The 25000-nt window shown below is 43.5% G+C and overlaps 1 protein-coding gene across 4 annotated transcripts in view; it reads left to right on the plus strand.

The window, feature by feature from the left end:
• LOC143281211 (uncharacterized) overlaps positions 1–25000 on the plus strand; it is a 113701-nt gene that overhangs the window by 73218 nt on the left and 15483 nt on the right. Inside the window, exon 1 of one of the 4 annotated variants that reach the window (XM_076586288.1) lies at positions 534–1074. The exons of the other annotated variants lie outside the window; for them this stretch is intronic. The gene's annotated coding sequence lies outside the window, so the exon portion shown is untranslated. Of the gene's footprint in view, positions 1–533; positions 1075–25000 lie in introns of those variants that run through there. 4 annotated transcript variants of the gene reach the window in all.

A 25000-nucleotide genomic window follows, 5' to 3' on the forward strand; every position in this document is an offset into this window, starting at 1 on the left:
GCCAACAGGTGTATGCAAGGGGCTGGAGATCGAGCGCTCGGGTTTCCATAGCAACATAACGAAAAGCGCCGGGGGGCGGGGCGGCGGTGGGTAGCGTTCAGTCTGGGCTGCACCGCACCGGAACAGTGATGGAGTCCTGGTCCCTGAGGAAACAACGTTATCAGCAGTCAACATCTTGCAGAGTCATCCAGGACCAAGGCTTTCCGCTGCCATTCTTCCTGCTGTCGATGTCTGTATGTCTTTCCTAACTCTACCGTCTGTGTCTCTGTCCTTAAGATTGTCATTCATTGCTCCGCTGTGACAGTGATGAATGTTCGTCATATCATGTTGCATTTGTGTTGGCCTGTGAGTCCTCTTCAAAGGGTGCAGTGGCCTGTGGAGTTTTTCCGCTCATTATGTGAATAGGGCGGTCATGCTGTCAATATATTTTTGTACCAGTGCATTACACAATAATTATTATTATTGTTAGTCAGTATCCCCCCCCCCCCCCCCCCCAGGTGATTGATAACGTTGCATTGAAAAAAAAAAAGGCAGGTAACGGGCAGAAGGTAGTTTGCCGGCGTGTGTAGAATGAGATATTTCGGGGGGAAAACGACTGCAAATACTAGCTGCTATTCTGACAATGCTCGCGAAAGTTGTATGCTGTTCCATCACTGTTTTTGTCATTCAGCTCACGGTCGTTTCGGAATTGTTTTTTGTTTTGTTTTTTGTGTGTGTTTTTTTTCTCCCGCGTGTGTAGTTTCTGTTGCGATTCTGTCCGAATTTTAATCACCATGGCGTGTGTGCACAGTTTGTTCTTCAGTGTCGGGAAATCAACGGTCAGTTTTGAAGTGAAAATCTGAGTGCGGGTAACATGCACTCCCCCGTCTACAGCTTCAGTTCTTCATGAACAAGCAGGCTGTGTGTCGTCTGTAAACTCCAAACATCGGAAAGAGTCGTCAGTTCCGGCCGGAAATGGTGTTTCATTGGCTAGCAGACGGCGGACTCCGAGCGGGGTGTCTTATTACTGAGTTGGCCGCGAATTTTGTTTAAACGAAGCAAACCAACAGGCCCAATTTGCATCAGTTTGACATGGTAAGTTTATTTAACCATTCAGGGAGTATACTACAAACTCCCCACAATTGTTTCGTCCCCCCACCCCCCCCCACCCTCTCTCTCTTTTTCTGCCTCTTTCGCTCTCTCAGCTTTACTCATTATTTTGGTTATATCGTCAGTATTTCTCTATTATTTATTGTTGTTCATTCTGCTCAAGATTCTGTCTGTCTGTCTGTCTGTCTCTCTCTCTCTCTCTCTCTCTCTCTCTCTCCCCTCTCTCCATCAAAATGTTATGTTATCTTAGCTATGATAAAGTTTACTTATGGCTTCTTGTTATGGCAGGAAAGGATTGTGAGGAATTTTTCAGTTTATTTATACAATGCATTACACTTTCGGTCAATTACTTCATTATTTACTGAACTCATAGATATTGTTATTCAACGGTAGATACTGCACTGTTGTACACGGTGGACCCAACTCGTGAAGAGCAGTGGTCTTATATGAATAAACCATCTATCCATCTCTCTCATCCATCCATCCATCCATCTCTCTCTGTCTCCCCCCCCCCCCCCTCTCTCTCTTGGAGCTCACGTGTTTAGACACAAAGCGAGAGGACGCCCATTTTCTGAGCAGCGGTAAACTTCACGTTGATGACCTCCAAATGGACTTAACTCTCTCCATACGAACGGCGAAAGAGACGACGTTAACAGCGTTTCACCCCAATTACCATCATCAAAATATTGCAAGCGGAACGCTCTTATACTGAAGAGGTGAATGTTGACAAAGAATACCACAGTTCTGACGACGGAGGCTAAAGGTTGGGTCATTCAGACACCCACTGGACATCCGAGGGGTCTGTGTAAAGGAGAAGAGAGGACTGGCCGTACTGAGTGAGTTAAACGATTGTTGCAAAGACTCTGGACTGCCGAGTTGACGGATAACAAATGCGGCACCAAGCTGGAATATTGCGGCGGAAGCGTTGTCGTCCTGTGAGCCAAGGCAGTCACTGCAGTGTTAATAACAATGGAACATTCTGTCCTTACTTGACGAACCCATATGCACTAACTACACCATCGACGTGTTTATTGCACACCTATATTTGAATTAAAGATGGTGCTGAACGGGCCAGTCGACGAAAGGATATAAATAATTTCTTCGTCCGTCATCTTAGGTTGAAAAAGTCGGTCACTGAGGGATTCATTCTTCACGGGATAGTGCTTTTGGTTTCATAGAATCTGAGCGGGTGAGACCATGGGAAAGACGGGAAGAGGTTAACATTTCGACAGATACGAATGGTTTAACCATAAGTGGTTTGGACATTACCGAAATGCGGGCCCGATGTGGTTAAAACTGTCTGGCAAAATACCAACGCAAAGTTTCACTAGTTCCACAAAATAATAATGTTTTGACGGTGAGCAGAGAATATGATCTGGATCAACTGTTACAATTTACACACATCGTCTAATTGCATAGGTTAGTCGTTGGTAGAGGGAAGATTGCCGAAATTTGGTTTTCATGGGGACTGTTTTTTTGGGGGAGTTGTTTGTTTGTTGTTGTTGTTTTTAACTCTCTCCATACGAACGGCGAAAAAGAAGACGTTAACAGCGTTTCACCCCAATTACCACCATCAAAATATTGCAAGAGGAAGGCTCTTATACTGAAGAGATGAATGTTGACAAAGAATACCACAATTCTGACGACGGAAGATAAAGGTTGGGTCATTCAGACACCCACTGGAGATCCGAGGGGTCTGTGTAGAGAAGAAGAGAGGACTGGCCGTACTGAGTGAGTTAATACGACTAATCAAAGACGGAAGTCGTGAAGACAGAGAAGTTAAAAACAGATCGTTTAATATTGAAACAATAAAATACCGGTCGACGTTGACTGCTTCAGATGGGTTTGTCCCGTTTTCAGCACACAAACTTTTCTTTTCGACAAAAGACTCGTTTCATATGTGGAGCATGATTAGGTGTTGTTGTTTTTTATACACGTATTGGTGACACCTTCCCTTCTTCTTCTTCTGCGTTCGTGGGCTGCAACTCCCACGTTCACTCGCATATACGCGAGTGGGCTTTTACGTGCATGACCGTTTTTACCCCGCCATGTAGGCAGCCATACTCCGCTTTCGGGGGTGGTGACACCTTCCCGAAATTCACTCCTCCCTTTCCGTCCTGGAGCCACACTCGAGTCATGCAAGTTTTGCCTCTTGGTCTTCCATGGCTGGATGAAGGTACATGACGTGTTTTGGTAACACACGCCCAGTAAATCAGCTGCTGGTTTTCTGTGCGTCCACATCATGAAATCTTTTGCCCGCTGTTTTCACTCTAGTTTAACGTCATGCGAGTACCAAACGTATCAAAACTAACCATCACGTTTCTGTACGAATCATTTATACCGCTGAACTGTTCTTAATGGAGGAAAGCCCAGGGCGCGCGCGGGCGCACACACACACACACACACACACACACACACACACACACACACACACACACACACGAGCAAAAGGTTGATAGAAAACTATTGCCTTTCCCTGTTTTACTGTAGTACACGGGCAGCTCATGTTTCATCTCTATGGATCGTTCGAAAAAAACCCACACAAACCCAAACTAGAGAGTGAGAGTGAGTGAGTTTGTGTGTGCGCGTGTGTGTTTGCGTGCGCGCGCGCGCGTGTGTGTGTGTGTGTGTGTGTGTGTGTGTGTGTGTGTGTGAGAGAGAGAGAGAGAGAGACGTAGTGCCCCGTGGTTCAGTTAGTGTTGGCAAGATCAACTCCTGTAGGGCTAGAAAAAAAAATAAAAAGGTTTGGGCCGGGCTTGTACTACCGGTAGCAGTTGGCTACAGTACTATAAGCCTCTGTGGTACAAGAGCACCGGTCAGTGTTTTGATTTGTGCATATCGAACAGTCCGTTTCCTTGGCAACGCAATTGGCGTCGGTCACCAGGCAGTGGCCGGCATGACTGCTCCCCCGGGGTGGGAGGCCAGAGGTCGGGTCCTGGCCCCGGAAATAAGGTCACGTCATCAGCAGGTGAAACTCCCACATGCGTGTGTGGTGGTAACCGGCAACAGGTGGTGGTGGTAGAAGGACGGTGACTGGGTGGAACTGGTTATATAAGTGTGCACGTTATATCGTGATCTATGTCTGCCTGTCTCTCTACTGCCTTGATTCAGAGAGGAATGGAATTCATTAGTAAATAAATTGTCTCTTCTTCTCTTCTCTGTTCCTCCTCATTTTCTTCTTTTTGATTTTTTTTCTGTACTCTGTCTGTCTGTCTGTCTGTCTCTGTCTGTTTGTCTCTGTCTGTCTCTCTGTCTCTGCCTCTCTTTCTCTCTCTACGGATTTTTATTGTTTTCTTGTACCGACCTTAATCAGAGTCGTGCGAAATCTGTTTCTGTATTTTTTTTTACAAAGCCTTTAGATATAGGGACATTGTTTCTTGTTAATGTAATTGACCGATATTTCCGTAGTTGCATTGTTTTAATCCCTATGTCTGAAAAGAATATTGTAGTTACCGTTTTTGTTTACATTATCCTTTATGGGAAACATTGGTCTAAAATGAATTAACCATATGAATATGAACCTCTATCTCTCTTTCCCTGTCTCTCCCTCCCTCTCTCCCTCCCTCCCTCCCCCCCCCCCCTCTCTCTCTCTCTCTCTCTCTCGTCGTCCTCTGTGTAAAAGTGAGGTTGAAGATGAGATGCATTTGAATTCATGTTGCCCTGCTGTTTGTTGATAAAGAGAAAAGTACAATCCGCTCAAGTATTATGAAAGCCCGAATAAGTTCCGTTTTTAGTCTGCTGATGGCGTCCGATATATAGAGTATCATAAAAAAAAAAATCGTACATTTACCTGCAGAGGTTATTTAAGTTACGATCAATTACGGTGTCATAATTTCTTTGCTGAATGAATCACCTGGTGCACGTTTAATGTTACACAGTGCACCCCTTCATGAGGGGCACTGGGTTATGAAAAGATCCTGAGAGAGAGAGAGAGTGAGTGTGTGTGTGTGTGTGTGTGTGTGTGTGTGTGTGTGTGTGTGTGTGTGTGTGTGACGTACCCCAGTGTGTTGTTGTTGTTGTTTTTTTTTCTCACATACAAGCACGTACTCACACACGTACTCACGCCATACTTCGTTTTCGGTGGTGGTGTATGCTGGGTATGTTCTTGTTTCCACAGCCATCCGAACGCTGGCATTCAGCACGGTATCTCTGACGTGCGTATTTGATCATCAGAAAGCGTCTAACACAAAAGCGCCATATCATCACACTGGGGGTTTTTGGTACTCGTATGCCTGCACATCTGTTAACAAAGGAGATCGGAAAAATCCCCAACTCCTAACCCACCAGGTGCCGTGACCGAGATTCAAACCCAAGACCCTCAGATTGAAAGTCCATCGCTTTACCACTCGGCTTTTTGCGCCCGTCGGATATAATGATGTGATCTGGACAGAAATTGACATGTCTTCTTTGTTGTTGTTTTTTTCTAAGGACAAAGCGAGGACAACAGATATCGATCATGCACGTGAACCAGAATTCAAGAGCCTGTGTGATTGGGGTGTTAAACTGTTTTACAGCTGCCATGATTCAGAGAGGAATTGATTAGTAAAGAAATTGTCTGCCCGCCTCTTCTTCTTCTCATCTCTTTTCCTCATCAGTTTTTTTCATTTTTAATTGTTTTCTTTCTCTCCCTCCCACTCTCTCTCTCTCTCCCTCCCTCTCCCCCCCTCTCTCTCTCCCTCTCCCCCTCTCTCTCTCTCCCTCTCCCCCCCTCTCTCTCTCTTCCTTCTTCCCTCCCTCCTTCCCCTCCTCTTTTCTCTTTCACTGTCACTGTCACTGGTGATCTTTACATTCAAGTCTCTCTGTCCCTCTCTCTCTCTCTCTCTCTTCTTTCCCTCTCTCCCATCCCTCGCTCCCTCCCCCTCTCTTTCTTTCCCCCTTCTCACCTCCATCCCTCCCTCTCTCTCTCTCTCCTTACCTCCCTCCCTCTCACCTCTCTCTCCTCTCTCTTTCTCTCTTCCATCCCCCCTCTCTCTCTACCCCCCTCTCTCTCTCTTCCATCTCACCTCCCTCCTTCACCCTCTCTCTCCCTCTCTCCCTGCCTCTCACCTCTTCCTCCCTCTCTCCTCTCTCTCTCCCTCTCTCCCTCCTTCTCACCTCTCTTCCTCTCTTTCTCTCTCCCCTCTCTTTCTCTCTCCCTCTCTCTCCCTCCCCCTCTCTCTCCCTCCCTCCCTCTCAGCTCTCTCTTCCTGCCTCTCACCTCTCCCTCTCTCCTCTCTTTCTCTCTCCCCTCTCTCTCCCTCCCTCTCTCTCCATCCCTCTCTCTCTCCCATCCCTCCCTCTGTCTCTCTCTGCCTCTGCTCTCCTCTCTCCACATCCTTATTTCTTTTCCCGGACTCCCTCTATTGTCGCTCCTCCAACGCCCACCCACGCTCACACACACACACACACACACGCACGCACGCACTTTCTCACGCGCGAAATTGTATTCTTTTGAAGTCGTGTGGCCGCAAAATAGGGGGTACGACCGGGAATCGAGTGGTGGGAGGGAGGAGAGAGATGAGAGCCACCCCCTTCCTCACCCCGTCCCCCCAGACCCCACCCCCCTTTTTTTTTGTTTTGTTTTTGTTTTTATAGCTTAATATATATATATATATATATATATATATATATATATATATATATATATATATATATATATATATAATATTTAGCGACACAAGCAGTACTTACAGCCTGTTCATTCTAGTACTGACCGTCGCAGGACATGTGACGGTTCTTTGCCTACCCGGAACTGCAGGGCTGACTTGGAGATGTATATACTGCAGGCCTGACTTGGAGATGTATATACTGCAGAGCTGACTTGGAGATGTATATACTGCAGGACTGGCTTGGAGATGTATATACTGCAGGGCCGACTTGGAGATGTAATATACTGCAGGGCTGACTTGGAGATGTATATACTGCAGGGCTGACTTGGAGATGTATATACTGCAGGGCTGACTTGGAGATGTATATACTGCAGGACTGACTTGGAGATGTATATACTGCAGGACTGACTTGGAGATGTATGTATATACTGCAGGACTGACTTGGAGATGTATGTATATACTGCAGGACTGACTTGGAGATGTATATACTGCAGGACTGACTTGGAGATGTATATACTGCAGGACTGACTTGGAGATGTATATACTGCAGGCCTGACTTGGAGATGTATATACTGCAGGCCTGACTTGGAGATGTAATATACTGCAGGCCTGACTTGGAGATGTATATACTGCAGGACTGACTTGGAGATGTACATACTGCAGGGCTGACTTGGAGATGTATATACTGCAGGACTGACTTGGAGATGTATGTATATACTGCAGGGCTGACTTGGAGATGTATATACTGCAGGGCTGACTTGGAGATGTATATACTGCAGGGCTGACTTGGAGATGTATATACTGCAGGACTGACTTGGAGATGTATGTATATACTGCAGGACTGACTTGGAGATGTATATACTGCAGGCCTGACTTGGAGATGTATATACTGCAGAGCTGACTTGGAGATGTATATACTGCAGGACTGGCTTGGAGATGTATATACTGCAGGCCTGGCTTGGAGATGTATATACTGCAGGGCTGTATATACTGCAGGGCTGACTTGGAGATGTATATACTGCAGGGCTGACTTGGAGATGTATATACTGCAGGACTGACTTGGAGATGTATATACTGCAGGACTGACTTGGAGATGTATATACTGCAGGACTGACTTGGAGATGTATATACTGCAGGACTGACTTGGAGATGTATATACTGCAGGACTGACTTGGAGATGTATGTAATATACTGCAGAGCGTGATATCTTGAAATAACACGATGAGAGCATCACTTACAATGATGCCTCCATTTCCTTGACAATGGAAAGGAAAAGGAAAAGAAAAGAAAAAGAAAAAGAAACACTCAGCGGGAAGGTAATGGGTGGGCAGAGGGAGCTGGAGAAGGGGGTAAAGAGTGTAAGAAACTCAAAAGATGAAAAGAATGGAGCTTTCTTTCTTTCTTTCTTTCTTTTTTGTGGTAAAAAAGGGGGGTAGGAAAATAAAAAGAACTAAAAAAAAATTAAAAAAAGACCTTGTCCAAAAAAAAAAAAAAGAAAAAAAAAAGTTTAAATTCCTTTTGATCTTAAAACACGCGGTAAGAACTTAGAAGAAAGGAAAGAAGGTCCACACACTCATAACGCGCGCGCGCGCGCGCGCACGCACGCACGCACGCACGCACACACACACACACACACACACACACACACACACACATGCTCTCTCTCTCTCTCTCTCACACACACACACACACACACACACACACGCACACACATGCTCTCTCTCTCTCTCACACACACACACACACACACACACACACACAAGTCTGGGTGTTGGCTGTTGGTTGAAGCCATACGAGTGGTGCCTTATGGTCTTTGATGGCTGACCAGAAAGATAAATACGGATCGATTGTTTTGGGGTTGTTTTTTTTTTTGGTTTTTTTTTTCTCTCTCTCTCTCTAAAGGAAAAGGCGAACTTAAAAAGTCAAGCTGTGCAACGCATCTTTTTTCCTTTTTTTTCCCAACATTTTTATTCAGACAGAGGTTTACAGATGCATATTGTTGTTATTGTGAATACCCTATGCTGCAAGTGTAACAGAATATGTTAAACTTCTACTCTCTCTCTCTCTTTCCCAAGATGTTCGTCGTGCTTGCAGTCTGTTTTCTAGTGTTTCTTTGATTATAGACATAATGTTACAGTTCTGGTGTCTTTTTCCGTTGACGCACCAAAGTGTAACAAAGTGTGTTAAAGTTCTCATCTCTCTTTCTTGGCGTGTTCGTTTGTTGTGGTCTGTTTTCCGGTGTCTTTGACTTTAAACACTGGTTATATTTATGGTGTTTTTTCCTCTGGTATGCAAAAATTCTAAGTAAAATCATTTTTGGGGGGCGTCTTTAGTAATGATCGCACAGCGGATTTTGAAAAGGACACAGGATATTTTCAGTTGTTTAGTTGTTGTTATCGAATAAGGGTTTTTTGGCTAAGTGATTCCACAAGGGATTCGTACACAAGACAGGCAAAAATATGGTAACGTTTTGAGTTGTACAGTTATTGATTCTAGCTCATTTCCTGCGAGGTGTTTTTTGTGTGTGTGTGTGTGTGTGTGTGTGTGTGTGTGTGTGTGTGTGTGTGTGTGTGTGTGTGTGTGTGTGTGTGTGTGTGTGTGTGTGTGTGTGTGTGTGTGTGTGTGTGTGTGTGTGTGTGTGTGTGTGTGTGTGTGTGTGTGTGTGTGTGTGTGTGTGTGTGTGTGTGTGTGTGTGTGTGTGTGTGTGTGTGTGTGTGTGTGTGTGTGTGTGTGTGTGTGTGTGTGTGTGTGTGTGTGTGTGTGTGTGTGTGTGTGTGTGTGTGTGTGTGTGTGTGTGTGTGTGTGTGTGTGTGTGTGTGTGTGTGTGTGTGTGTGTGTGTGTGTGTGTGTGTGTGTGTGTGTGTGTGTGTGTGTGTGTGTGTGTGTGTGTGTGTGTGTGTGTGTGTGTGTGTGTGTGTGTGTGTGTGTGTGTGTGTGTGTGTGTGTGTGTGTGTGTGTGTGTGTGTGTGTGTGTGTGTGTGTGTGTGTGTGTGTGTGTGTGTGTGTGTGTGTGTGTGTGTGTGTGTGTGTGTGTGTGTGTGTGTGTGTGTGTGTGTGTGTGTGTGTGTGTGTGTGTGTGTGTGTGTGTGTGTGTGTGTGTGTGTGTGTGTGTGTGTGTGTGTGTGTGTGTGTGTGTGTGTTTCTTCTGTGATTGTTTGGATCGCAGCGATGCAGAATTTTGTCAACACTGTCTGTTATCTCTCCGTAGTCTCTGCCCCCTTCCCCTTTTTTTTTATTTTAATGTGTATGTTCCTTTTCTCTTGTTTCAACCATCATGCTTATGCCGTTATCATAGTGTATTGTGTAGTGTAGACCTTATTGAGGGCGGGGACTGGATGGAGAAAAAAGAGCGCACCAATGCCTATCTACCATCGTCGGAGATAATTTTGTCTTGTCTTGTCTTGTCTTGTCTACTGTCCTCATCTACCACATATTCTCTTTCACATTAAGCCCAGCCAGTTGCTGTCAGTCAGTCGCTGTCAGCCTGACACAGCAACACACTTCAGTCAGACACAGCCAGTTGTTGTCAGTCAGTAGCTATCAGCCTGACACAGCAACACACTTCAGTCAGACACAGCCAGTTACTGTCAGTAGCTGTCAGCCTGACACAGCCACACACTTCAGTCAGACACAGCCAGTTGCTGTCAGTCAGTAGCTGTCAGCCTGACACAGCAACACACTTCAGTCAGACACAGCCAGTTGTTGTCAGTCAGTAGCTATCAGCCTGACACAGCAACACACTTCAGTCAGACACAGCCAGTTGTTGTCAGTCAGTAGCTATCAGCCTGACACAGCAACACACTTCAGTCAGACACAGCCAGTTACTGTCAGTAGCTGTCAGGCTGACACAGCCACACACTTCAGTCAGACACAGCCAGTTGCTGTCAGTCAGTCGCTGTCAGCCTGACACAGCAACACACTTCAGTCAGACACAGCCAGTTGCTGTCAGTCAGTAGCTATCAGCCTGACACAGCAACACACTTCAGTCAGACACAGCCAGTTGCTGTCAGTCAGTAGCTATCAGCCTGACACAGCAACACACTTCAGTCAGACACAGCCAGTTACTGTCAGTAGCTGTCAGCCTGACACAGCAACACACTTCAGTCAGACACAGCCAGTTGCTGTCAGTCAGTCGCTGTCAGCCTGACACAGCAACACACTTCAGTCAGACACAGCCAGTTGCTGTCAGTCAGTAGCTATCAGCCTGACACAGCAACACACTTCAGTCAGACACAGCCAGTTGCTGTCAGCTACGGCGCTCCATAGACGGAAGAAATGAAGATTATGGGGATTCACGCTTATTTTATCACTGAAATTTCATCCCTTGGACCAGCCATCCGTCTCCTCTGTCTACACGAGACAAATCAAAAACCTGGCTGGAGACGGCTGGTGGCTAGTGTGAGCACTTACAGCCGGCAAACATGGCGGGAAAGAGCAAAATGACGTGCGTACAGTTTCTGGCTGGAAGGTGCTGTCAGTAACTGACTGGACTTAATGCTAATAAAGCACACATCTCTCTCTCTCTCTCTCTCTCTCTCTCTCTCTCTCTCTCTCTCTCTCTCTCTCTCTCTCTCTCTCTCTCTCTGTGTCACATGGTTAAATAATTATTATACGGATTATATGTACTTTGTTTCCTGTGTACCGTCCAAACCTTAGAGACGAAAAAAAAAGCACAGTACCCCCTTGCCACATGGACTTTTTAAGTTAACGACAAAGTACCAAGGTATCGCTTATCCCTTAGTAGTTTATTTTGCTTCAGTTCTGTTTTCTTTCTCTGTTCCAGGTATCTGTTTTGCACCATTTTTGTTCTGATTTGTACCTATGTCACTAGAGCTTTACAGCTAATGACATTAAACATTTCAGTGTTCTCTCTCTCTCTCTCTCTCTCTCTCTCTCTCTCTCTCTCTCTCTCTCTCTCTCTCTCTCTCTCTTTCTCTCTCTCTCTCTCTGTCTTTTTTTTTTTGTGGTCGTTATCGTTAATGTTGTTATTGTTGTCACAAGGACAGATTGGAAGACTGGGCGATGCCTAAAATCTTTATCCTTGTGTAATAAAGTTTTTGAATCTCTCTCTCTCTCTGGATGATGCTGCTGCAAGAGGAGAAGGGCAAACAGAACTGGGTATTCCACATAAAAAAACCACACTAACGGAACATGGATTCGGTCTGGTTGGATGTGCCGAAGAGCAGGGCACGCGAGCGGCTTTGTACTTGAATTCAGAGATAGACTTAAAGCATGTTACAAACAAAACTGCCACGGAGAAATAGAGCAATGATAGGTATAAATGTTTCTATTCATTTGAATTAATATTTCTAACAGAGAAATATATCAAGATCGTAACAAACAAGTGGCATAAAATCTGCTTTGCGAGGCTCAGATTGAGAGCACTTGGACTGAATGCCAACAGAAGGTGGGTCGATTCAGATATTAGCAACACCCCCTTGCCAAATGTGTGGCGAAAGCCCAGAAGATGAAAACCATTTCATATTTAACTGCGAAAGATACGAAGAATTGCGAAAAGACTGTACCCTTTTCAATATAGCTCCACCGCAGAGAAAAGATTTGTTCGGCATACTGATGACAGAAAATGAAGATATTATACTCTCACTAGCAAAATATGTATCCGAGGCAGTAAATATACGAAAAACGTCTGCTATCGGTCCAAATACGTATTAATCAATTGAAAACTTAGTATGGGTTCTATGAGGGGAAAAGGCACAGACAGAAAGAAGGGTTACATTTGGATGGTCAATTTCGACAATGTATCTTTATGATTTTTATATCGTATAATCGTATTGGTGTGAGGTGTTTCGGTGTTGCAGGTTTGAATAATTATTTTATGTTTTATATGTACTTTGTTATGTGTTTGTATTGATATGATGTGTGTCGATCTCACATGCTTAAATGATTATTATTATACGGATTATATGTGCTTTGTTTTCTGTGTACTGTTCAAACCTTGGAGACGAACGACTGGGGGGGAGGGGGGAAGGCACAGTACCCGCCTGCCACATGGACTTTTTAAAGCAAATGACAAAGTACCAAAGTGCCGCTTATCCCGTAGTAGTTTAGTTTGCTTTGATTGTTTTTTCCTTTCTGTTCCATTTTATTTGTTTTGCACCTTTTTTTGTTCTGATTTCTACCTACTGTGTCACTAGAGCTTTACAGCTAATAACAGTAAACATTTCAGTGTTCTCTCTCTGTCTCTGTCTGTCTGTCTGTCTGTCTGTCTGTCTGTCTGTCTCTCTCTCTCTCTCTCTCTGTCTGTCTCTGTTTGTCTCTCTGTCTCTGTCTGTCTGTCTGTCTTGTCGCCCGTCGCACGTTTTTGGCGTATAATATTCTACCGACGTTCAGGTTCCAGGTTTGGGTTTCAGAGAGACAGACGCTTGTGTTGTTCCCTGTGAAAATGTCTTTGAAATAGTTCCTTCCTGTCAGCAACACTGTCTGACACGGAAACGGGAATCTTTTCGAAACGACACAGTTATGCAGACAGTACTCATGGAATGAAAACGCAAGTCATGAATACCTCATATATCTTTATGTATGACCCTTTTTCTGTGTGTCTTTACTCTTTTGTTGTTTCTCCAATGAGTTTGCGCCCTCTTGTTTACCGTGGCTGCAAAGAAAAGAAAATGTCACCGTGTCAAGAGTCGATGTGAAGCCGGTGAGAGCCATCGGTTTTGTTTTGTTTTTGGTGTGTTTGTGTGTGTGTGTGTGTGTTTGCGTGCGTGCGTGCGTGTGTACGTGTGCACGTGCGTGTGTGTGTGTTGTTGTTTTATTGTTGTTTTTCGTTTGTTTGTGCATGTGTGTTTTGCTTTCGGTAGAAGGGAGGTCCATTTCAGAAGGAACGCCCTGGTTTCAGCAAAAAATAGACACAGGGCTTAAAATAGATTGGTGGATACTTGTTCCGGGTTTAATGACTTGAGATATGACGTGTGGATGTCGAAAATAGACTGCCTCCTCGGTGAAATAAAGCTGTACAACACGTACACTAAAGAAAGAAAAATCAGTTTTCAAAAACTGTCTGTCTCTGTCTCTCTCTGTCTGTCTGTCTCTGTCTCTCTTTCTTTCTTTCTCCCCTCTCTCTCGCTCTCTCTGGTTCTCTTAGATTTTCTTTGTCATTATCTCCCCCCCCTCTCTATATCTGCACCCTTTACCTCCCACCCTTCCTGCGTGTCTCTGTCTTTTCCCAGACAGACAGAAAGGTAAAGGCGGCACAAATCAATCAAAAATCTCATTTCTTTGAAAAGCATTAACTTATTGTAATAAGACAGTGCGGAAGGAAAGATGTGTTTAATTGAAAAGCGCCGGTGGTTGAAAACCGACTGAAAGAACTAAGGAACGTTGACATGATATCTCTGACGATACTGCCTGTCTTTGGTCTGTGTCGCCGTGATGGTGAGTCGTTTGGGTTCTTCTTCTTCTTCTTCTTCTTCTCCTCCTCCTCCTCCTCCTTCTTCTTCTTCTTCTTCTTCTTCTTCTTCTTCTCCTCCTCCTCCTCCTCCTACTTCTTCTTCTTCTCCTTCTTCTTCTTCTTCTGCTCTTCCTCCTCCTCTTCCTCCTCCTCCTTCTCCTCCTCCTCCTTCTTCTTCTTCTTCTGCTCCTCCTCCTTCTTCTCCTTCTTCTTCTTCAGCTCTTCCTCCTCCTCTTCCTCCTCCTTCTCCTCCTTCTTCTGCTCCTCCTCCTTCTTCTTCTTCTCCTTCTTCTTCTTCTGCTGCTCCTCCTCCTCCTCCTTCTTCTTCTTCTGCTCCTCCTCCTTCTTCTTCTTCTTCTCCTTCTCCTTCTTCTTCTTCTGCTCTTCCTACTCCTCTTCCTCCTCCTTCTCCTCCTCCTTCTTCTTCTGCTCCTCCTCCTTCTTCTTCTCCTTCTTCTTCTTCTGCTCCTCCTCCTCCTCTTCCTCCTGCTTCTTCTTCTTCTTCTTCTCCTCCTTCTTCTTTTCCTTTCTTTCTTTCTTTTTTCTTCTTATTTGATGGATTTTGATGATATCATGAAGTTCCAAATATTATTCCCAAACTGCCTGATAAAAACATCTTAAAGGAGCTGTCTTTACTGTGACAGAAATTCAATGGCACAAACAGCTGGGTTCTCAGCAGCAACAAAAAAAGTGCTGGTATTTGGAGTCTACGTGTGTGTGTGTGTGTGTGTGCGCGCGTGCGTGCGTGCATGCGTGCGTGTGCTATCGTCTTAGCTATGACGGAAATCAGTGGCACAAACAGCTGGTTCTCAGCAGAAATCCATTGTTGACATTTAGAGAGTGTGTGTGCATGCATGCCTGAGAGAGAGAGAGAGAGAGAGAGAGAGAGAGAGAGAGAGAGAGAGAGAGAGAGAGAGAGAGACATAATTATGTATATGCGATCGTGACACTGTAACCCACTGGTCGATTCGTGTGTTTGTGTGTGTGTGTGTAATTATGTATATATATATATTCTACTGCTTTTCCCAGGCGCGCAACCACGGGAATATCTCTGCTGGCAGAAGACACTGCTTTCCATATGATCCTGATCAGACACCTAACGTTCGTCATTAACATGAAAAAAAAAAAAAGAACATGCTTAGAACCCTCTCTCTCTCACTCTCTGAACTGTGACCTCGTAACAAATGTCATATCAGTTTAGTTTCTCATTTTCAGTATTGTTTTTTCTGAACTTAGTGTTTTTGGTGTTTGTTCAGTTACCCCTCCATGAGGGGGCGTGGGCTGTTGAATGAAACATTTACATTCTCTCTCTCTCTCTCTCTCTCTCTCTCTGGTTTCCTGTCTGTCTGTCTGTCTGTTTCTCTCTCTGGCTTTCTGTCTCTGTCTGTTTATGTTTGTGTCTGTCTGTCTGTCTGTCTCTCTCTCTCCCTCTCTCTGTCACGCGCGCACGCATGCACATACACACACTCACAAACACACACATATACTCATTCACCACACACACACACACACACACACACACACACACACGCACGCACGCACGCACACACATAATTTCTCTCACGCGCGCACGCACGCACACGCGCACACACACACACACACACACACACACACACACACACACACACACACACACACACACACACACACACAGAGAGAGCGGCATGCGGACATGCACAAGATGAAATGATTACGATGGGAAATAACGATGAAAAGGGTGTGATTTACGGCGGCGCTCGCTCTGACGATATTGCCATTCATAAGATTCCCCCCAGAAAATGATGACAATGAAGACGGTCAGGAAGGAGGGACGTGGGGAAGGGGGATAGTAGAGAGGGATGGAAGAGGTGGATAGCGATGTAAATCAAGAAAAAGACAGGAGGCAAAGCCTTCAAGACTCACTTGTGCTTCACGCTTTATCCAGTAAAGGAATCATGAGGTGAAAGAAAAAGAGATTTAAAAAAATCGTTGAAAAGTGCTCTGTATTTAACAGAATATATAAGATAAGCTTGGGAGAAAGAATGGAAAAAAGGCATTCGAGCGGGATAGAACCACGCATGTTCAGTTCTGATGCAAATGACTAAATTTGAAATTTTAAGCAATGTTGATGTTTTCTTCTTCGTGCGATGAATAGATGTAATTGTAGTGGATGTAATAACGCCGTTTAAATCATGTGTTTTGTGTGTTTTATCATATCTCGATTTTTTTAAAATTTTATTTCGGCGGTAAAGGAGACGTTGATCTCATTCAAACACATCGCAACACATTGTAGATCGCTAGATTTGCACAAACCAGTCTACAACAGGCTGAAAGAAACGAGCGATTCAATTTTTCTTTTATGTTCATTCCAGTCAATTCAGTATCCACTTTAGAATATTTATATGCAGTAAACACGTCGATGGTGTAGTTAGTATGACTGTACGTGTTCTGTCCAGAATTTGTGTTTCTTTCCTTTTAATTATGAACAAGAAGCACGATTATTATTTGATTATTTATCTTTTTATCACAACAGATTTCTCTTGTGTGAAATTCGGGCTGCTCTCCCCAGGGAGAGCGCGTCGTTACACTACAGCGCCACCCATTTTTTGTATTTTTTCCTGCGTGCAGTTTTGTTTGTTTTTCCTATTGAAGTGGATTTTTCTACAGAATTTTACCAGAAACAACCCCTTTTTTGCCGTGGGTTCTTTTACGTGCGCTAAGTGCATGCTGCACACGAGACCTCGGTTTATCGTCCAATCCGAATGACTAGCGTCCAGACCACCACTCAAGGTCCAGTGGAGGGGGAGAAAATATCGGCGGCTGAGCCATGAATTGAACCAACACGCTCAGATTCTCTCGGATTCGGGTTTCGGAACACATCTCAACGAAATAAACCGTTAAAATAACCCAATATTCCTTGTGACCCCGGTATACTTGGTAATAAAAAACATATTCTATTTTATTCTATTCTAATGACACACAACCTGTTATTGGTATGACTGTGAAGATTTTTTCCCATACTATGTTTAAGCCAGTTTTGGTATTGACAAAGTATTTCTAGAGAAAATGGCAATGTTAAAGTTTACTACACACACACACACACACACACACACACACACACACGCGCGCGCGCGCGCACACACACACACACACACACACACACACACACACACACACACACACACACAGCTGAACACTGGGTTAAAACATTGACTCACTTTGTTTTCACAAGTGAGTCAAAAAGGGGGGAGAGAAGAGGATGACTTAGAAAGGGAGGATAGTGTGTAGAGACTCTCTTTCTTTCTCCCTCACTCACTCATTCTCTCTCTCTCTCTCTCTCTCTCACACACACACACACACACGCACGCACGCACGCACACACACACACACACACACACACACACACACACACACACACACACACACACACACACACACACACACACACACACACACACACACACACATTCAATTCCAATGTTATTTGTTATTGCAGAAGGTTTGCTGCATAGTCCTATAGGACATTTGTTATAGATGTTATATTTGTTTGATGTTGGCGTTTATAACGTTTCCATTTTTCCTAGCGTTGTCTCTCCCTATTCACCCTCCACACATACACACACTTTTACCCCTCCCCCTCTCACAGCCCCTACCCCCACGGTTTTTTTTTTTTTTTGTTTGTTTGTTTTTTTTCCCCGTCTAATATCACTTCAAGTGGAAAGACGTTAAACTGAAGACAACAACACACACACACACGCACACACACACACATTCGTTTTCCTGACTGGTTCGTGTTTGTGTGTGTGTGTGTGTGTGTGTGTGTGTGTGTGTGTGTGTCCAGATATGGTTTTCGGATTAAATTGATTTTGAATCCTTTAAATCTCTCTCTCTGTCCACCACTCCCCCTCTCTTCTCTCCATTTTTTTTATCCAGCGGCTGTTTGTAAGAACATCCCCGTGTCACCCTGTTATGTGAATTTACAGGCGTGTGTGTGTGTGTATGTGTGTGTGCGCGTGCGTGTGCGCGTGCATGCGTGTGCGTGCATGTGCGCATGTGTGGGTGTGACACCTTCAGGTTTAGACCTGCGAGGTGATTTAAACCCATTCACAAGGTGGGGGGAGGCTCTTACGGGCTCGCTCTTACTTGATTACAGTTCTCTGTCTCATTGTCCGTGTGGTGCCAGCCCGTCATGGCCATGGGGTCTTCGTCTGTCTTCGTTCCTTGCTGACGTTACCAGGGTGTGGGGACAGCCCACAGTAGAGAGAGAGAGACGCTGCCTGAGCTGTTGGAGACACACACGCACGCACGGACACACACAGACAGATACAGACAGACACACACACACACACACACACACACACACACACACACACACACACACACACACACACACACACATTCCCATTCCCATTCCCAAGTATTGCACAACACACGCGCGCGCGCGCACGCACGCACACACACACACACACACACACACACACACACACACACACACACACACACACACACACACATTCCCAAGTATTGCACAACACACACACACACACACACACACACACGTGAGAACTCAACGATCGTGGAGATTTCAGGGAACAATGATATTCGTCAAACATGATATCAGCAGAACGAAAAACATGTTGATTTTACAGAGACTCCACTGTTGTCTTCGGGAGAGCAAGCTAAAGCCATCAAGAGCCGACTGGAAATTTTCCACTGTTAGTTCGTGATGACGAAACTGCGCAAAACGGTCGCTGGTTTTTTTCGCTTTTAAACGAGAAGTTTTAAATCCGTTGACAGTGGAGCTTTTTTTTCTTTGTTTGCTGGTTGTTGTTTTGTTGTTGTTGGGTTGTTGTTGTTTTTAACTTCCAACGTTGGAGCTGTGTTTTGTGGGTTTGTCTAGGTATTTCTTTATGTGACAGTATTGTGTTGACGCAGTTGGACATTTTGTATGCTTTGACAGTCCTAATGGCTCTATGCAGTAGACTGGACTATAAGCAACAATAAACCATACCAGTAACAGGCAGGCTTTGCCCATCTGTAATGACTGCCAGTTACAAGTATAATGAGGCAGCAATAAATGAATACATAAGTAAAAAGATCCGGGACACGGTATGAGAATGGGGCGTGTTGATGCCGATCCATGACAACGAAGGTCATGTGGTCACTACCATGACGCTTCAGGAAATGACGGGCGGAATAGCCGAGTGGTTAAAGCGTTGGACTGTCAATCTGAGGGTCCCGGGTTCGAATCACGGTGACGGCGCCTGGTGGGTAAAGGGTGGAGATTTTTACAATCTCCCAGGTCAACATATGTGCAGACCTGCTAGTGCCTGAACCCCCTTCGTGTGTATATGCAAGCAGAAGATCAAATACGCACGTTAAAGATCCTGTAATCCATGTCAGCGTTCGGTGGGTTATGGAAACAAGAACATACCCAGCATGCACACCCCCGAAAACGGAGTATGGCTGCCTACATGGCGGGGTAAAAACGGTCATACACGTAAAAGCCCACTCGTGTGCATACGAGTGAACGCAGAAGAAGAAGAAGAAGAAGAGCTTCAGGAAATGCCGGATGTCAGCTCTCCCTCACCACACTCACCACTCCTATACAAGTAAGCGCAGCTGGGGACGAAGGGAAGAAAAGCTTGGGGCATGGCATGGCCTTGGCAGCTAGCAACGTGTTCATTGTAGGCAGTTGTGGAAAGTCCCGTTATCTCTGAATGAGAGTGAGTGAGAGACAGAGAAAGAGAGAGAGACAAAGTCAGAGACGGGGGCTTCACACGGTAAACCCTCAGCTTCTCCTGTATAATTTATCACAGAGGCCAACCACGGTCAGCAACCTGATGGTTTTCCATTCAGCAGCAAGAGGTGATTATGCTGTCGTTTCTTCTCCTTGTCTGTGTCTGTGTTCGTCTGTCTGTCTGTCTGTCTGTCTGTCTGTCTCTGTCTGTCTGTCTGTCTGTCTCTGTCTGTCTGTCTCTCTCTCTCTCTCTCTCTCTCTCTCTCTCTCTCTCTCTCTCTCTCTCTCTCTCTCCTGCAACTAAGTTATCCCATCACGGGAGAAATTCTGGAGGAGTTTTATTGATGGTTAGGAGATGGTATTGAACATCATATAACAGAGGTTAAGATAGACTGCAAGAATACAGCAGCTGTTGAAACAGACAAAAGCGTGTTTGGTGTTGATAAAAAAAATATTGTGTTAATTGTTAGTTATATTGCCCCAGAAAGATCACCACTATATGAACACACTGAGCTACAAGACGACATTCATATCTTAGAAGAAAGCTTGATACAACAGGTACACACAGATAATGTCTACATTATATTGTGTGGTGACCTAAATGCAAGGACAGACTGAACAGCCAAAAGATGATAACTTAGCGAACTTGGTGCCAGGTTTTGGTTTTGAAGAGGTTGATGAAGAAAGAGCTACACGTAATTCCAAAGATTCAATCATAAACAAGTTTGATAGATCCCTGCTCGATCTTGCCCCTATGCTTGACTTGTATATTGTGAATGGATCGTGCAGCAGTGACATAGAAGGCGAAATTACTTTTGTGTCACCACACGACAGCAGCGTTATTGATTATTTTCTTATATCTGAAGATTTACGAGCAGCTTGTGAACTACACATTGATGATTGTTTATATTCATGGCACCTACCAGTAGTACTACAGTGGAAAAATAGTCAATGCAGCGAAAAGAGTCAGGAACCAATTGAAAAGGGGGATTGCTCTGATGAAATCAGGGTTACTTGGAATGATGAGATGTTGCAGATAAATAAAGAGGAGCTAGACAGCAATGATTTCAAAGAAAGTCTGAGTGAGGCTCACGGTATTTAGATTTAGACGTTGATAGTGGGGTGGTTAGAAAGGTCAGAAAAACTAAGAAAGAATTTAATGACTGGTTTGATATGGAATGCAGGCAGCAGAAGAAACGGGTCAGAAGACTCCTTGAGAGATTCCAAAGATGCAAGACAGAAAGCGTTCAGAATCAGTGGAAAGAAGACTATGTTAAGGAGAGGAAGGATTATGTTAAGCTAAAAAGGACAAAGAAACGAGCATACGAAGAAGAAAGAATAGAAAAATTAAGAAACTGCTTTCATGACCCTAAGCTGTTCTGGTCAGTAATAAGATCAGTTCACCGAAAAGCAGTGGTGTATAATTACATTAGCTCTGAACAAAGGCATAACCACTTTTCTAACGTTTTTAATACAGCTGATAATAGTTCTGATCAGGAAGAAGTAATGACGGAAGAAGCGGTAGATGTGGAGGAGGAACCTCTATTCAATGACCCAATTTCAGAACAGGAAATCATAACGAGTATAAACAAGAGAGGCAAGGCCTTCAAGACTCACTCGTGATAAATTAAGTCCCCTAGCATTAATTACAGAGTAATTTCCCTTTTTTACCTATCTGCACCAAAACGTTTGCAAAATAAATAAAAATTCCATGCTTAGCAAAAAGAAGTTCCTGTTGAACAAAAAATGAAAGTAATGACTCCTCTTGTTGTTGTGTCAGATAAGAGGTCAAAGTGCCAAGTTTTAGAGAATACCAAAAAAATAAATATAACAGTAAATGCAGTTTGCAATATAATTAGGCTTTCTTTTTTATTTTTTTGTGCCCATCCAGAGGTGCAATATTGTTTTAAACAAGATGACTGGAAAGACTGAATTTTTCCTATTTTATGCCAAAATTGGTGTCAAGTATTTGCAGAGAAAATGTCAATGTTAAAGTTCACCACGGACATACAGACACACACACACACACACACACACACACACACACACACACACACACACACACACAAACACACACACACAACCGAACATTTGTTTACACAAGTGAGTCAAAAACCTGAAATCGGGTAAAAGTACCGGCCCAGATTGTGTTATCGGCGAAATGCTAAAAAATGCAAACAGTAATGTTATAAAATTCCTAGTTACCCTATTTAACAAATTATTTGAAAGTGGAACATTTCCGTTGGACTGGGCAAAATCCATTATTGTGCCCATACATAAAAAGGGAGACACAAACAACCCGGGCAATTACAGAGGAGTAGCCTTGACAAGTACAATTAGTAAAGTGTATACACACATCTTAAATCGAAGATAAAAAATGGGCAGAATTAGAAGAAATAAACATAGAGGAACAGGCGGGCTTTAGAACAGGTTATAGTACTGTCGACCATATATTTACCTTATACGCTTTAGTCCAAAAGCATCTTTTACGTAAGACTAAGCTATACGTAGCATTCGTAGACTTCAAAAAAGCATTTGATTCTATGAACAGATACATCCTGTGGAGTAGTCTAAGAAAGAGCGGGGTTCATTGGAAGTTTTACATGGCTGTTAAAAGCATCTACGATTGTGTACTTATATATGTGTTCGTGACAATGGTATTTATTCAGTTTTTTCAGTGTCCAAGAGGGGTTAAACAAGGTTGTATGCTAAGCCCGCATCTGTTTTCCTTTTTCATCAATGAATTGGCAGTGGAGTTATCCAAAGAAGAAGGGATAGACATGGAATACAAATGATACCTGGGTGCAACAGAATTGTTCTTAACCCCTAGGTGCCTGCATGACGAGATAACTCGTCATGGCAAGCAGTATGCTTCGCTGCCTGCATGACGAGATAACTCGTCAACGAAATATTCTGACTTTTCCCTGCTTTGCATTCTGTTTCGTTGACAAAATGCTGGTTGCTTTAGCTTGGGGAATCTTTCTGGATTCTATTCATAGCTAGAAAACACACTTCTGCGTCATAAGGCAGTCCTTTATTTGAACGTTTTTGGTTGGGTTACTGGCCGCAGTCTTTGCCTGGCTCCTCTCCTCGCTCGCTCAACAAAAGTCGGCCTGACTCCGTGCTCAAGACATGCGCCGTGGCGAACTAAATCAACCAAGATTACTTTCTTCAGCTAATGCTCAGAAAGAATTGGAGCATAACTTCGAAGGAGAAGACAGTTATAGGACGATTTGATAGAAAATAAAGGGAGCAATCAAGAGAGTGGCCAAGATACAACTATCAGTGAGTGATGCAGGCTGTCAACTCTAGCAGACGAATTTTTAGCAGGGCACCGTATGAGCTATTTCTTGGCACTCAGCCAACGCGGTCTGATGAAGTGACGATGTGAGAGGGGTGAAGAGGAGGGGGGGTGGAGACTGAGGGGGCGTGGCCTCACATCCATATTATCACTTGCAGAAGTCACAAGCATCTATTTCTTTTTCAGTTTTTTTATATTGTGGTTGTTCTAGTATGATTTTGGTGTGTGCAGATATCCATTTGTCCAGAAAATGATATTTTTGTGCAAATACCAGACTAATGTTTGTAATGAACAAGTTGAAAATGTGACAAAAAACAAAACACTGATTTCAAAACAACAGCATGTCACTTAAAATGCATAAAATGGGAAAACATCATGTGTTTTGTATTCTTTATTCATTTCCCTTTCAGAAAATATATACTTTTATGGGTCTTTCTCCAATAACAAAGAGCACAGAATTTTTTGAAAATTTATACCCGTTTTTTGTGAAAAAACCCTGGCAAATAGATTTCACTTAATCTTATTTTCCTGGCAGCGAAAGGGTTAATGCTATTTGCTGATGATGTTGTTCTCTTGTATAACACACCCAAAATCAATTAAATGCCCTTAAGCAAGAAACAGACAGACTACAACTAACAGTAAATCTCGATAACACCAATATTATTGTTTTCCGCATTGGAGGTCGTCTTTCAACTTGTGAAAAATGGTGCTATGGTAATAACGAAATAAAGTTATTCACAACAAAATTGAGTTTGACGTCTGCGTGGGATGAAGCAAATAGAAAAGGGAAAAACGGTGTAATCCCAATTATAAAAATCACTCAAGAGACTGCGTTCGACTGACGCGCAGCTTTTCTGCAAACTTTTCGACACACAAATTGAACAAGCCTTGAACTATGCAGAGGAAATATGGGGACTCATGCCAAATAACCAAATGGAAAAAGTACATTTGCAGTAAAGCGCTTTCTTGGTGTCCCATTAGACTCATCAAACACTATATTGTATGGCGAAACCGGCAGGTACCCATTGCGAATTAGATCAGTTGTAAAATGCATAAAATATTGGCTCAAACTAACAAGACTGCCAACATCACGATTGTGTAGACAAACATTCGAGATGCTGCTGCTGCAAGAGGAGAAGGGCAAACAGAACTGGGTATTCCTCATCAAGAAAACATTAATGGAACATGGATTCGGTCTTGTTTGGATGTGCCAATGAGTAGGGCACGAGAGCGGCTTTGTTTGAATTTAAAGACAGACTTATAGCATGTTACAAACAAAACTGGCACGGAGAAATAGAGAGCAATGATAGGTATAAATGGTTTTATTCATTTAAATCAGTATTTCAAACAGAGAAGTATATTAGGATTATAACAAATAAATGGCATAAAATCTGCTTTGCGAAGCTCAGATTGAGAACACTTGGACTGAATGCCAACAAAAGATGGTTCGATTCAGATGTAGCAACATCTCCTTGCCCAATGTGTGGCGAAAGCCCAGAAGATGAAAATAATTTCATATTTAACTGCAAAAGATACGATGAATTACGAAAAAAAAAAAACCCTGCACCATTTTAAATACAGCTCCAACGCAGAGAGAAGATTTATTCGTTATACTAATGACAGAAAATGAAGATATACTTTCACTTGCAGAATATGTATCTGAGGCAATAAATATACGGAAAACGTCCATCATCGGTACAAATACTCATTAATCAATTAAAAATTAGTATGGGTTCTATGAGGAAAAAAAATAGATAAAAAGGAAGGGCTACATTTGGATGGTCAATCTCGACATTGTAATTATTTGATGTGTTCGTATTGATATGGTGGGTTTTGATGTTACATGCGTAAATATTTATTACATGATTTATATTTAACTTAGTATGTGTTTC

This window comes from Babylonia areolata, chromosome 4 (assembly GCF_041734735.1).
Source record: "Babylonia areolata isolate BAREFJ2019XMU chromosome 4, ASM4173473v1, whole genome shotgun sequence".
Classification (NCBI taxonomy): domain Eukaryota; kingdom Metazoa; phylum Mollusca; class Gastropoda; order Neogastropoda; family Buccinidae; genus Babylonia; species Babylonia areolata.